Source organism: Cydia amplana, chromosome 10 (genome assembly GCF_948474715.1).
Source record: "Cydia amplana chromosome 10, ilCydAmpl1.1, whole genome shotgun sequence".
Taxonomy (NCBI): Eukaryota; Metazoa; Arthropoda; class Insecta; order Lepidoptera; family Tortricidae; genus Cydia; species Cydia amplana.
In genome coordinates this window covers 4114322-4128862 of record NC_086078.1, presented here as the reverse complement: position 1 = coordinate 4128862, position 14541 = coordinate 4114322, and the positions used below count along the sequence as shown (strand labels likewise).

Below are 14541 nucleotides of genomic sequence, written 5' to 3'. Positions count from 1 at the left end.
TAAAGTAATCACGAGAAGACGTACGATAATCTCGTTTATCGCCCCAACAGCCTGCATGATATGTGATAATCAATCAAACGCTAAGAAGATCCCATAAATCAGGCAAGAAAGTGGAAACTCGTGTTTACTGAGGATTATCGGACTTAATAAATACTTATACATACAACACGAAGGTTTAGTAATACCCATATTTAAGGCCCAAGATACACTTGTAAGTTTTACTTACGTAACGGGACACAGGTATACTACAGAATGACAGATGAATATCGCATCTCATTGTAACAATTAGCTTTGTCCCTACTTACGTAAATAAGTAGAACTTACAAGTGTGTCTCGGGCCTGACGTAGGTACGGCTTAACTTAGATGGTGAAAAGTTAGTATAAAACGTGGTTGAAAGTTTGACGCAAACTTGTAACTATTATGTTGAGCAAATCTGGAATGCAAATGTATAGTAATTGCGCTCGGACGAGCTCTCACTCTTGTTTTAATCGTCGGACCAGTCCACCTTGTTTAGCTATCGCCATAAACTAATCCGAGCCATTGGGTTGCCTTAACCCTTAGATGCTGAGGGTAGATAGGGAACAGCAAGTGCAATGAACTGTAGGAAACTAAATGATAGTTCTGTTTCATTGAGTTTGCTAAAATATGCGAATAGGTATAGGTAAGTAAGGTTCTCGTTAATAGGAAGTAGAGATCACGCACAACGCACAAGTCGATGTGCCTTGTATCAATTTGTTCGAATTTATAAGTCCGATTTTGAACTGAATGTTTTTTCCGTATCTTTTTAAATGCGTGTCAGTTGGATTTGTATATGTATTCAGTTTTTAGTATTGAAATAAGAATATATTCATATTCCTTTATTCATAAAATTACTAAGTTTACATGTCAATACAAATTAATATCTTTCTACAACTTATTATCTCTAAGTACGGGACTAATTTAGTTATAAACAAAGTTATTCGATTCTCCGCATCAAGACAGGTGTATCGATTTTTGTTAAAACCTTTACAAGCGTAATAAAAAATTCAAATCTGCCATTTTCCACGTCTTGCGTACCAGTTCCGTATCTACGCGTTCTTAGTTCTACGACTAACCTCATTTGAAAACCTAAGTTTAATTATTGGAAAGCGGATTGATATCTGCGACCGTCCCGAAGTAAATAATTTACCACCCAGCTTGGGCTTATCTACAGCAAATTAGAGCTTACATTCATTCTGATTAGAGTTAAGTATTTACTGTGGAAGAAATAGTAATTAACTATAAAACTCCTTATTCGACTTAATAATACGTGAAACCCTTTGAAATGGTAATTAATGAGTTTCAAGGATTTCGAAGATTTGGCAAACTCGAAGAAAAAGGCAGCAATTGAAATATCATTTATTTACAGACAACTAAGACCCATTAGACACATACCTTATAGGACACAACAACATACCTTACAACTATAGAGACCTTTGGCTCTTCTGTTTTCTTTTCAGAAGCCAAAGGTAAAGTCTTCCAGGTTCAGGCCATAGTTAGGAGATCCTTGCCATAGGGATATGGGGATTGCCCTACCGTGGCCATGGAGTCCCTTGGATTATCCATCAGAGTCCATCGATTATTGGAGTTTGGGTGCCAATATTTGACTCATTGAAATCATATCTAAACCACTTCATGGATTTGAATTTCCGTTTTTAACCAACTAGAATTTCTATTTTATTTTCGTTAAGTTTAGATAAAATTTAGCTAGTTTAAAGAGCTGGAATAAATGTATGCTATTTTCCGTTGAGTTACGAACATACCATACGTTTTCGAAACTCAGAAGAAGATTGTTTTAACCATACGGTGATGTAAGCACATTGCACAGAATAGGGAACTTTATCTATTCACCAAATTTTATCGAGCTCTGACGAAAAAAAATCGGCCTATAAACATAAAATACCTACATAAGAGAGACTTTCCTGACATATATCGCGAAGGATCGAATTTGTGTGTCGTTTCCAAAGCCCATTTTCCCCGAACACGACACATTTATCGTTACAACATTCCCTTTAAATCCTATAATCCTATTTACCACAGCTAAAGAAATAAAAAATTCAACGCGAATCAGTAATACTGTTCGTTTCGACGCAATACCCTGTTTCCATGTCAGTCGATTAACTCGACACATATTGCGATATCGGGAACTTCGACAAATGAGATCCGAAATCGTATCTGCCCCTGAGGACATGTGCTGGGTAGATTCTCAATGCTTTGCCACGAAAATGTTCAAAACCAGTGAGATTTAATGTTAGTAAAAACTTCATCTTAGTCCACAGCTAAGCATAGGTCTCTCTTCGTGTACGCCACCTATCCTACTCTTGGGATAGTCTCATCCAGAAAGGTCCCGCGATCTTCCAAACGTCGTCCACCCAACGAGGTAACGGACGCCAGGCGCTTCTTTCATCCGAAAGCGGCCACCAATCCGTTTACATTTCAGTCCACCTGCCATCACTTTTGCCTGGCAACATGGCCCGCCCATGGCAAGCTTAAAGACGTCATTACCAAGCTCCACTGATGAACAGCTGCCATTATTATTAAGAAGGCCTGATGGCTCTATAATTGAAACCTTTCTCCATTCCGTCTATTAACTAATATCTATACTGGTTCTTCGTAGTTACAAGTGCTCGAGTATGGAATGGGAATAACACCACTGGAAGGAAAGCTTCGAATATCAAGATGCTGAAATCCGATAAAACGTAAGTGCACAGGGATGCTTATGCAAATTTAAGCTATAAGCGTAAAGCAATTAGGAATAAAATCGGTCGCTGTAACACATTTGTGATGTCACAGCAAAAGGGATTATGTGCCATAAGAGTGTTTGGCAAATACGTCGTTATTTCATTGAAGATGTAGAATTTTGGTTAGTTACTTTCTGGTGTTGACGTCCAGTCCTGGGGGAACGCGGTATCAGTTAGTATTGGCTCAGATTTTGTTTACGGTTTCGTTTCGGAACGAAACGCACGAAGAGATAAATGCAGGCGATATTTTAAACTTTTTATAGCGTAAAATAAAGCAAATATTTTAACCGGTTTTACTTAGCTTCACTCCGTAATTATCACATATATGTCAGTTTGAGCTGAAAATTGGTGTTTATAATACAGTAATTTAGATGTCAATAGTCAATATTTGAAGATGCAGTCTGAAGATAGCCAAAGGGACTACAACGAATATACGCAATGGTAATAAGTAGAAGGAATTGATAGACGTGAGACTGTTAACGTAATCGACGACATACTCTTTTAATTGGGACACAAATTCAGATAGTTTTCATCACAATATCACTGTTTGAAATAGAACCAGACATTGAAATGTACCTAAGTACAGCCAGCAGCAGAAGTTGCTAAGCGGGCGAGGTGTTCAAAATGATCTTGACGTGACAGCGTGTCAAGGTAATTTTGAACACCTCGCGCGCTTAGCACTTCTGCTGCTGACTGTACCTAAACTATTAAAACGTGACATTATACGTATAAAATTTAGCTCTAACATTTAAGTTTGTAGTACTTACACGCTAATTTGTGTATTTTATACAATCCACCTTTTCAGAAGGTTGACTGTACTGAAGGATTAGTGCGTATACAGCTTAAACAAAATGCAGTGTCCATTAAAGCCGCGCGTGCGCCGTCAGCGGCTATCGGTGACAACCCTGTGAGTAGGCGACAAGGTAAGTAAGCAAATGTGTCCAACCGGCTTGTGGGCAGACACAACCCTAGCGTTCGGGCAACTTTCTTACAACTAGATGCAACCCAATATTTTGTGGCTCAGCTGATGTAGTTCTTTCAAGTATTAAGTATTGAGCTTTCACAAAGGCCTGAAATCAGGGATCGGATACCGGTATTTTTTGTATGGGAACGAAAACGGTATTTTTCGTTCTTTGCTAATTGAGCAATCTAATAATACGCAGTCCTTAACTAACAACACAACTGAGTCTTTCGAGTATAAAATAATTCGAAAAATATGGTTAAGTATTTCGAAGATTTTGCAAAAAACCGGTTCCGATCCCTGCCTGAAATACTAGTCAAATAAATGGAAATAGATTATAAAGAAAAAGTGATCAAGCACAAAAAACCAAAAAAACACAAATCAAAATATTTCATAAAATAATCTGATTTGTTTCCTAGTAACAAGTCAAATGAAAAAAAACGAAAATGGAGTTGGGCGGGACATGTTGCTAGGCTAGGATGATGAAAGGTGGACCAAAATGTTAACGAAATTGTGGCTGCTTTTGGATGAAAAGAGCGCCTTACGTCCGTCGAGTCGTTGGGTGGACGACATTCCGAAGATTGTGGGTCACTTCTGGATGAGATTTGCTAAGGACAAGTGGCGTACTAGAAAGAGAGGTCTATCCTCAGCATTGGGCGATAAAGGACTGATATGATGATAGTACTTGTTCACTATCCTTGCGGCCCTTGTGTGACATCATCAGACGATCTCGATGGCTATGCAAGCTTACTGTACTTACGTACTTAGCTGCCGATTAGTATCATCGACACTTCCAACTGGGAGTTATGCCTTTAGCGTACAAAGACGTGTTTATTCTCTTTGTTTAAATCATTTGAATGCCAAAACCTTACTATTACTTTAGGTAAATTTTAAATAGGAATGCTCGGAAACGTATTTTCAACCTGCTGAACGTATGGAATTGTTTTTACTATTACTTGTTATTTTCTTAGTAATGCGAGTACAGTCACCAGCAGATAAATGAGAAAGGCCATGGTGTTCACAAATACTTTTTAAACAAAGCTTCTGTTATGAGGGCCACTACAACACATACCAACTACAAAACGCACCAAGATTTTTAGCAGCAGTTTTTGCTTTGGCTCAATGTCAAAATTTTGGTTGTAGGAGAAATCTATGTCCAAAATTCAAGTTGATAATCATCACTACATAGTATAAAACAAAGTCGCTTCCCGCAGTCTGTCTGTCTGTATGTATGCTTAGATCTTTAAAACTACGCAACGGATTTTGATGCCGTTTTTAACCGACTTCCAAATCTCAAAGAAGGAGGTTATCAATTCGGTTGCATGTTTTTTTTTTTTTTTTTTATGTTTGTTACTCCATATCTCCGTCATTACTGGACCGATTTTGAAAATTCTTTTTTTGATTGTATGTATATGCATACAGAATGGTCCCGTTTTTGTCAAAACTCAGTTCTGATAATGGGATCCATGAGGAATCGAGGGAACTCCTCAAATCTTAAAGGCATACATATAGTAATTTTTGTGTTTTTATCAACAAATCAAGCATATACATTCAGAAACGTGACATTTGATGAAGTGGAACTGCTGATGATGATCAGAACAGAACTCTTCAACGACGCATAGTTCACGTTTGGCGATTTGTCCAAGAGGACACCGAACGAACGAGGATAACGAAGACGTTATATTTGTTAAGCAAGTTAAGTTTTTAAGTCACATTTTTGTCAAGCTCGAGTTCTGATGATGGGATCCATGAGGAATCGAGGGAACTCCTCAAATCTTAAAGGTGTGCGTATAGAGATTATTGTATTTTCATCAGAAAATCAAGCATTTTTATTAAAAACTGTCGCATTTAATAATAATAAATAATAATAATAAAAGACGTTTATTCAAAGAGTTTGAACATAGGTACATAATAAAAGTACACAATAATGCTTACAAACTAATTGAAAGGGAAGGTGGCTCAGCTAATGTCTGTGCCAAAAGACTACGGGGCATAGCGGCCCTAAAGACTTCCAGCAACGGACGCTGTTATTCTGCCACCGCCGTATTTATATCTAGCTAAGGACAGTAGAAACATTTACACTATTACACATAGGACAGGATAGCAAAACCGAACAATGCGCAGTGGATAAACAAGTGCTATCTTAATTAAAATTAAATATCTATAAGGTCACTCAACCAAAAGTGTACGTTAATTCCTTTTGGAGGTCCAGTAAATAAGCCTTGCAACGTAGTTTGAAAACCGCCAGGGACTTACTGTTAGCTACTGGTGGCGGCAAATTGTTCCAGCATTTAGACGCAGCATAGCGAAAACTGCCTCTAAATGACTGAAGCCGGAGCAGTGGAAGGGAGATACGCTCTTGTTGCTCACGCAAACCTTTCAACTTTCGGTTAGGTTTCCATTCGAGTTTACGCGCGAGATAGGGTGGAATGCCAGATTGTTTAAGCGTAAATACCATTGCCGCGAGCTTTAGTATTCGTCTGTGCGACATATTAAGTTTACCCGCTTTATTAAGGTAAGGGCTAATATGTGAGCGGCGAGGGATATTTTGACAGAAACGCACGCATGAATTTTGCACTCGTTGAATCGCTCGTTCTGTTCTTTTTCTTATGCAAGGCCCATATACAATGTCTCCATAATCTAGTTGGGATAAAACTAGCGCATCTGACAAGCGTTCGCGAATGTTTTGTGTTAAGTAGGGTCTAAGCTTATACAATGATTTTAGTGCACCATAGCATTTTGGTATTTTAGAATTTATATGAGCTTCAAATCGAAGCGACTCCTCCATTACGATGCCTAAATTTTTAACTTTGCTCTCTTCTGATATAGGCAGTCCTGATATACGCAAGTCGATTTCAAGGCCACGTACTTTAGCAATCTGTTTTTTCGTTCCCAAAATAATGAAGACAGATTTTTTTGGGTTAATGATGAGACCATTGTCATTGGACCAACCTGCTACAGCTTCTAAATCGGTATTAATTTGTGATATTGCAAGTGCGACGTCAGTTTTAGTGGGTCGTATATGTTTCATTAGCTGGGTGTCATCTGCATACATGTGGTACGAACAATTTCTGATGACCTCGGGAAGGCTCGAAGTGTACAGACTGTATAAAGTCGGACCCAATATTGACCCTTGGATTACTCCTCTGTTAAGCATACGGGGTGATGAGCGAGCAATTTTACCTTCGTCGTTTGGGCATTCAACTATTTGGTTTCATTTGATGGTTCATTTGATGAAGTAGAACTGCTGATGATATCAGAACAGAACTCTTCAACGACCCATAGTTCACGTTTGGCGATTTGTCCTCTTCGTTATGTTTGTTAAGCAAGTTTAGTTTTTAAGCCACATTACTGTCAAGCTCGAGTTCTGATGATGAGATCCATAAGGAATCGAGGGAACTCCTCAAATCTTAAAGGCATACATATAGTGATTGTTGTGTTTTAATCAACAAATCAAGCATATACATTTAAAAAGTAACATTTGAGGAAGTGTAACTGCTGATGATGACCAGAACGAAACTCTTTAACGACGCATAGCTCGCGTTTGGCGATTTTTTCTTTTCGTTATGTTTGTTAAGCAAGTTAGGTTTTTAAGCCATATTCATGTCAAGCTCAAGTTCTGAACATGGGATCCATGAGAAATCGAGGGAACTCCTCAAATCTTAAAGGCACAAGTATAGAATTTTCTGTATTTTCATCATAAAATAAAGCATTAACATTAAAAACTGTCGCATTTGATGAACTGGAACTGCTGATGATGATCAGAACAGAACTCTTCAACGACGCATAGTACATGTTTGGTGATTTCGAATTTCGACTTTGACTTGGACTGGGACCCGGACTCGGATCCAGATCCGGACTCGTACCCGGATCCGGTTCGGACCCGGTCCCGGACCTGGACTCGGACTCGGACCTGGACTAGACCCGGACTCGGACCCGGACTCGGACACAGACCCGGACCTTGACCCGGAAAACCACTATGATACCTAAACTAAATAAACCACTATGATTACCTACCATAAAATGTAGGTATAAAGTATGATGAGGCCAAACCCCTCCCGCTCAAACCCCCGTACACCGCACCGCATGCGCCGTTAAGTGGGTTAGGTTAGGTTTGAACTGCTATCCTCACAGAACCGAACAAAAGTGGGTTAGGTTAGGTTAGAACTGCGAGCCTTACAGAAACGAAATGCTTCCTTTTCTACATAGCGCACCATCTACAATAATCTTTCACCGGGCCGCATAGAAGTAGGTTTTTTTTTTCTTAAAAATTATTTTAAATAGATAGAGTGATTCAAGAGGAAGCTTTATATATAATTTGTTAACCCGTGCGAAGCCGGGCGGATCGCTAGTATAACAATAAGATAAATCCTTAAACATTAAGGGTCGGTTGCACCATGCTGTTTGTCATCGTTAAAGAGTTCGCAAAATTTCATTGTATGGAAAGTTTCATAGTAATCCGCCGCGGCGCGCCAGATGATGTTGATCAGTCTGTCAAGTGCGGCTGCGGATGGTGCAACTGGCACTAAGAAAAACAAATGTTAACATTAACAGGAAACGTCCTTTCACAAGAGAACAGATTTCAATTTAACCCCAAAAGCCGAAGCTATCTCAATATTCGCATACCCCAGAGGATCGTTCAAGTGGGATATTGATTAGGTGTCAGTCAGCCTGCTGGCGATGACATACCGCTATTATTGTCAGTCATGTGATGCCAGTGATCCGTATTTAGCTTGCATGTAATATGGTGCCGCGATTTGCGCGCAGAATTTCGGTTCAAAGGAGTTCCACGAATGTTATTCGTTGCCAATCAATCATTTTCTTGTTAATTTCTAAACTTGTTTTTTTTCGGAACTTATGTATTTACCTACGCTATATCATTTGATATTTACGGGTCGCTTGTCGGTGTAGGAAAATATCGTGAAGGAAGCGGTCTAATCTTAATAAGGCCTAGTTTCCCCTCTGGGAGGTTAAATGGAAATCGCTTGCGTAAAAACTAGTGCTTACGCCAATTCTTGAAATTGGTTTGCCAAGCGGAGTCCAGGCTCCCATGAGCCGTTGTTGTAAAGAGCCGGGACCATCCGAGGAAGGTGATGAAAGATCTCTAATTTCGGTAAATTAGAGAACTCTTAAAAGCTTTGGACTCGGTAGTCCAAAGCTTTCTACTGATATTCTAATGAGAACTAAACTACTCCGTTTGTATGTATATTGAAGAGGATCGTCTAAGTAAAATATTGATTAGGTGTATGCTGACGACATTATTAATGTCAGAGATGTGGAGCCTGTGTTGATCTTGTAATGCCGGATAACATTATATGTGCTCTTGCAAAGAGAATGGTTGTTAGGAGACTTAAAGAGGGATTCAAGCTGAGCTTGTATTATGGCGGCAATTTGCATAGATGAGAGTGTAGGGCTTTGTTTGGGATTGTTGCCAATTATTTAGTTTTCTGGTTTTCCAATTTACCGAGTCTAGAGCAAGTAGAATTTCTGATACTTAGAATTCTAATTACGTATGTAATTATATTCATATATTGGAGATTGGAGAGGATCGGACATCGGAATATTGATTAGGTGTCAGTCGGCTCTGCGGCTGGCGATAACATAAGTACGACGTTATTAACGTCAGAGCTGTGCTCCATGATGAGCTTACAAGTATTATGTCGCTGTTTCTTTACAAAATTATCGCTATTTTTTTACAAAATTATCGCTAAAAATAAAAACAAAGTATGCAATCCCTTTTGCATGTTTCTATTGGAATGTAACCGTCCTTTGCTATGTATAATTCTTAATTTTAAATGGCGGCTCATGTTAGAACAAGAAGAAAATTCAATTAACAATGTTTGTGACAACCTAACAGCCTCATGACATCTTTAGTCTTCCCAATTATAAACCGAAATAAATGTCATTTACGAAGGAAAAATGACCACGGCCTTTAATCTTGTCCGGATATTTTCTACCCAATAAAAAACGTAGCATTACTTCGTAACTGCCGTACGCAGTTATGTCACTTTGAACAAAAAACACTTATTGAGGATGGTTATGTGGAAAAACGCTACGTGCGTTAGCGACCCTTGTCAAGCTGCCTTCAGTTCAAAATATGTCAGTGTTTTGTTTTGATACTCACCCATTAAACGGTATCCCGAAAAGATCCTTATGTGGTTGGTGATAGAAATTATTATTGATTGATCCGATCTTAAGTTACAATGGATGACGATGGCGTACGTGTTTTTGCTGAAGGGTATGTTTCATTAGGATACTTGTTCATTGTTTAGAAACCGTTCAGTTTTCTACAGAAAGTACTTGTACTTGACAGTTTATCACACAATTATGTTAAAAATTCATACGGAAACTAGATATTTGCTAGGACAGACTCTTCCAAAACTTTATTATTTGGCAGTATGACCGTATTGGACATAAATCACGAAATAATAATAATATAGAATATACACATGCACTGTCATAGTATTTTTCAAACTCAATGGGTATGATGACAGCTGTCAGTTTAATATAGGTAATTTTGCGAGATTTGGCGTTTTTAGGTTAAACATTATATGAACCCATCGAGTTTGAAAAATACTATACTTAGTGCTTGAAAATGGAGAGCTAGGTTCTCCGAAACATGTCGCGCGACTGACTGAAGTTACGCGAGTTAAACCGTATTTTTTGACTTCAATATAGAATACTGTGCTGTAAATAGGTAACCACGAAAGTTGTACATAGCGTTGGAATAAAAAGGAACCCTTATGTTTGTCTTTCAATGAGTAGGCTTTTTTCTTTATCATCTATCATCATGTCTGTCGCGTTCTAACAAGTATGAAAGTGCGAAAGTGACGCATGACATGACAGGTGATAAAAATGGGACCATGCTATTCGTGCTGTTCTAGTTTATCTGCAGTAAATGCATTTGAAAGAAAAAAAAATCACTGTTCTTTGACAGTCATATCAATGGTATCATAACAAAAGAAATCTAGTTCTAAAAATAACGAAAATCGGGTTCCCGACATCTGTCAGATTTAACAAAGATAATGAGAGCTTTCACGCCAAAATAATCATGTTTTACTGATTCTCGGGAGAAAGTTGACGGATGTCACGACGTCGGTTATCGAGAATCGGGGAGATATTGCCAAATATTATTTCCCTGAACAATGGGCAGATGGGCTTTCGTGAGGTGAAATGGAATAAATTCCTTACAGTCGTGGTGAGATAAAATCGTGGGGCGAGTGATGAGCGATTGGCGGTGAGATGAGCGGTTCATATTTTTACTTTTTTTAAAGAATATTCGGTGTTTTTGTTGAGCTTATCTGGCGAATAGTTTGGTTCTCGGTCTCGGTAACATTAAAGGTCTCAGCCCACTACACCGTGACCATGACCGTGCTACTACAGGTCTCTGCTACTATTTTGTTTACAAATGTTTATAGGCTATGCCACGGTATTAAGAATATACTGTGTAGGTAAACTTATTGGAGAACATAACTTAAAAACACTTCTTTAAAAAATTACACCAAACTGGCTTTTCTATTCACTTAGTATTTTATCTTAATGGAGTGCTAAAATTGCCTAAGAATACAAAATATTATGTTCCCTCCTTCAACGGTTTACGGTGTGGTGTGTTTTTAGTTTCTCAGAACTGTTCATATATTATAGTTTTTAATTCCATGGACAAGGTATACAAAAAACTAAGGTGTGTTTTGACTTATCTTGCTTACCAAACGGTGGTCCGCTTTCGCTTATCTTTTACACCTCACCTAAATACAAATACTATTGCTATTCGGAGAACTCGATTTCAATAAATTCCGACCTACTTAATTCGCCGCATTGTTGCAACTGTTCTAAAAACAATTGGAACAGATAAAATTGCTATAACAGCAATAGTAACAGCATTAAAATCGTCACCAAAACCCGACTAAGTAGTACGAGTATACTAGTTAACGCTTAACGTAGGTACCATCAGCCGTAAAAGTGCATGGTGAATTTATCAATGAATTCATTCATTATTTCTCCATGCAGTTTTGGAGCTCACTGTACATGCTTATTTTTAATCGTATCTATTAAGTGGACCCGGAGGAATGAGAAAAAGCGGGGGGAGGCCTTTGCCCAGCGGTGGGACGCAATAATAGCTATTTTATTTTAAGTTTTACATGTTATTTCTACTTATACTTACGAGTTATTTTGACCCTAATAGGAGAAAAAAGTGTCCCTAGTTTTTTAATTTCCATTTTGTTACCAATTTTCATTAACTTTGTATGATATTAGGTAATAGAATGGATAAACAAACGAAAGAAATATGAAAAATTGTGGTCATTTTTTCTTCTATAATGATTGATAGAGAATATAGAGATCATGATTCTGAATAGAAATAACATAAAAAATCCCAAATGTTATAAAAGTGTAGTGTACCTACAACTTTAAATTAGACATATGAGCTATGTGCTTTTTACAAATTCCGAACATAAAATATTATATACTTACCAACAATTTGCGCTTGAAGTATAAATACAAAACAAAAGTGATTTTACGAGTACCTAACCAATAAAAATGTATTGCTACGGCTGCATTACATAAGAGTCTTTAAAAAATAATCAGAATAAGGCGCCGTGTATCTCGGGTTTCTCATTCCCCCTCCCACTGTCCATTGTTGAGCGAAAACGCAAATTATTACCCTATGGTTTCATTACCCTGGAATAATATTCCCATGTACTTACCGCGCTCCGCTGAGGCAGAGCTCTTTATGCACAGAGTAGCCGCTGGTTGGAGCAAAAAGCTCTGGAAACTTAGCAAAATACAATAAGTAAGGCGTGCGCAGGGTTTGCACGACGGATCCGAAATGTATGGGAAGATTCGAATTGCATACATTTCGGATCCGGATTGCAAACCCTCTAGGCGTGCGTTTCGACCTGAGATGTGAGATGATAAGTACGTTGCAAGAGATTACTTACCTGCTTCATTTGTTTTCTTAGCTCAGCGTGCAGTGATATTGGTTCTTAATAATCTTTAAAAGAAAAAAACCGACTTCTCTAACTACTATCATCTGAACTCAAGCTTGACAAAAATGTGGCTTAAAAACTTAACATGTTTAACAAACATAATGAAGAGGACAAATCGCCAAACGTGAACTATGCGTCGTTGAAGAGTTCCGTTCTGATCATCATCAGCAGGTTCCACTACCTCAAATGTCACTTTTTTGAATGTATATGTTTGATTTGTTGATGAAAACATAAATCACTATATGTCTTTAAGATTTGAGGAGTTCCCTCGATTCCTCAAGCACTCCATCATCAGAACTGGGTTTTGAAAAAAACGGGACCAATCTGTATGCATATACATACAAACATAAAACGAATTTTCAAAATCGGTCCAGTAATGACGGACATATCCAGTAACAAACATAAAAAAAGTCAAAAAACAAACATACAACCGAATTGATAACCTACTCCTTTTGAGATTTGGAAGTCGGTTTTTAAACACCCCTCGCAACGCATCATCGCACATCTCGGGTCGAGACGCACCGTAACAAGGTTGTTTACAGGTCATTACCGGGTCAAAAGAGTGTTGGACAAGACAGGCACTCTGACAACACCGATTGTCGAATGTTTGGAGAACAGGAAGAGACCGTTAATACACCTAATGTAAGAATTCCGCGCCTCGCCAGACAGAGAATGAAGAACTTTGGAGCAAGTTATCTGGAATTAAAGGGGGGAAAGCGCTGCCCTTGAGCTCAATTATCCATTACATGGAGATGGTCGAAAAGCTCTTGAAAAGATTGGACACCAGATGCCGATTGGTGTACCTAAGTGTATCAACAAAGGCCTTCGAAATAATAGGAGAAGATAAAATACCAAGCGGAATTCTCCGATGCATACCTGTATCGTTGTAACAACTATGTAAATGATATATCAGTTACATTATTCTTTGCTAGTCTTTGCTTGGTATGCAACGGGAATATACAGGCTGAAAGAATGAACCTTTTTTATTAAAATGAATCGGGGATAATATTGGACGGTAAATAATTTTATTTCAATGCGAAAATTTTTCGTTTCGAAATTCTTTTGTCACTGAAATTGGTTAATTTAGCACGCGTGTGTATTCTTTTATATTATATTATTTTAACGAATTGTGTCCTTTTAACCTCGTCTAAATGGAGTGAAAGCTTAGTACCGTAAAACGGGGTGAGTTAGGTTTCGCGGGGAGAGGTGGGTTATGAATGGGGAGAGAAGGTTTGAGAGGGGGGTGAGAAGGGATTTTAAGGCTACTGCTACAAAAATAATGTATTCCAATTTAAAATGGAGCTATAGTAATACGCATAATAAAAAAAATCGATCCAACAATCTTCCAAAATCACCTTTGAATGAAAACCCCTCTCACCCCAAATACGAGGCACTACGGGGTGAGGTGGGTTTTCCTCTTTATCGTCAAAGTTATGAAATGGAACTACCCAAAATAAAATAAAAACTAAAATACAAACGTCCGAAACACTTATTATATATGTCACCGTAAAATTGTAAACACTCGTCATATTATAATCTCGCTACTCTCGCTAGTTATAAACTGACGGTAGGGAGATTATAATCTTATAGTTTATAGTTTATAGTTTATTTATTGTAGGTAATACACAAAAGCATTTACAGGGGTGCAAAGATTATCCTAATTATGTACAATTGACAAAGTGTAGGTACCTCAGCTAAAAAATATATTGTGTCAGGTTGCTCTGGTTCCTACACTAGGCTCAGCCTGTCTCGTAGGTAACCCAGACTCAAGAGAGTTTATACAATTGAAACTTAAAGCCAAGGAAGAGGAAATACTAACAGAAATTACTCTTACAT

General features: G+C 38.1%; 2 protein-coding genes across 3 annotated transcripts in view; one reads left to right on the top strand and one right to left on the bottom strand.

The window, feature by feature from the left end:
• LOC134651460 (acylphosphatase-2-like) overlaps positions 1 to 9658 on the bottom strand; it is a 199337-nt gene extending 189679 nt beyond the window's left edge. The window contains exon 1 of the mRNA XM_063506570.1: positions 9649 to 9658. The gene's annotated coding sequence lies outside the window, so the exon portion shown is untranslated. The remainder of the gene's footprint in view (positions 1 to 9648) is intronic.
• The window catches only part of LOC134651343 (serine proteinase stubble-like), a 229330-nt gene that overhangs the window by 71748 nt on the left and 143041 nt on the right, over positions 1 to 14541 (top strand). The gene's annotated exons all lie outside the window — the stretch shown is intronic.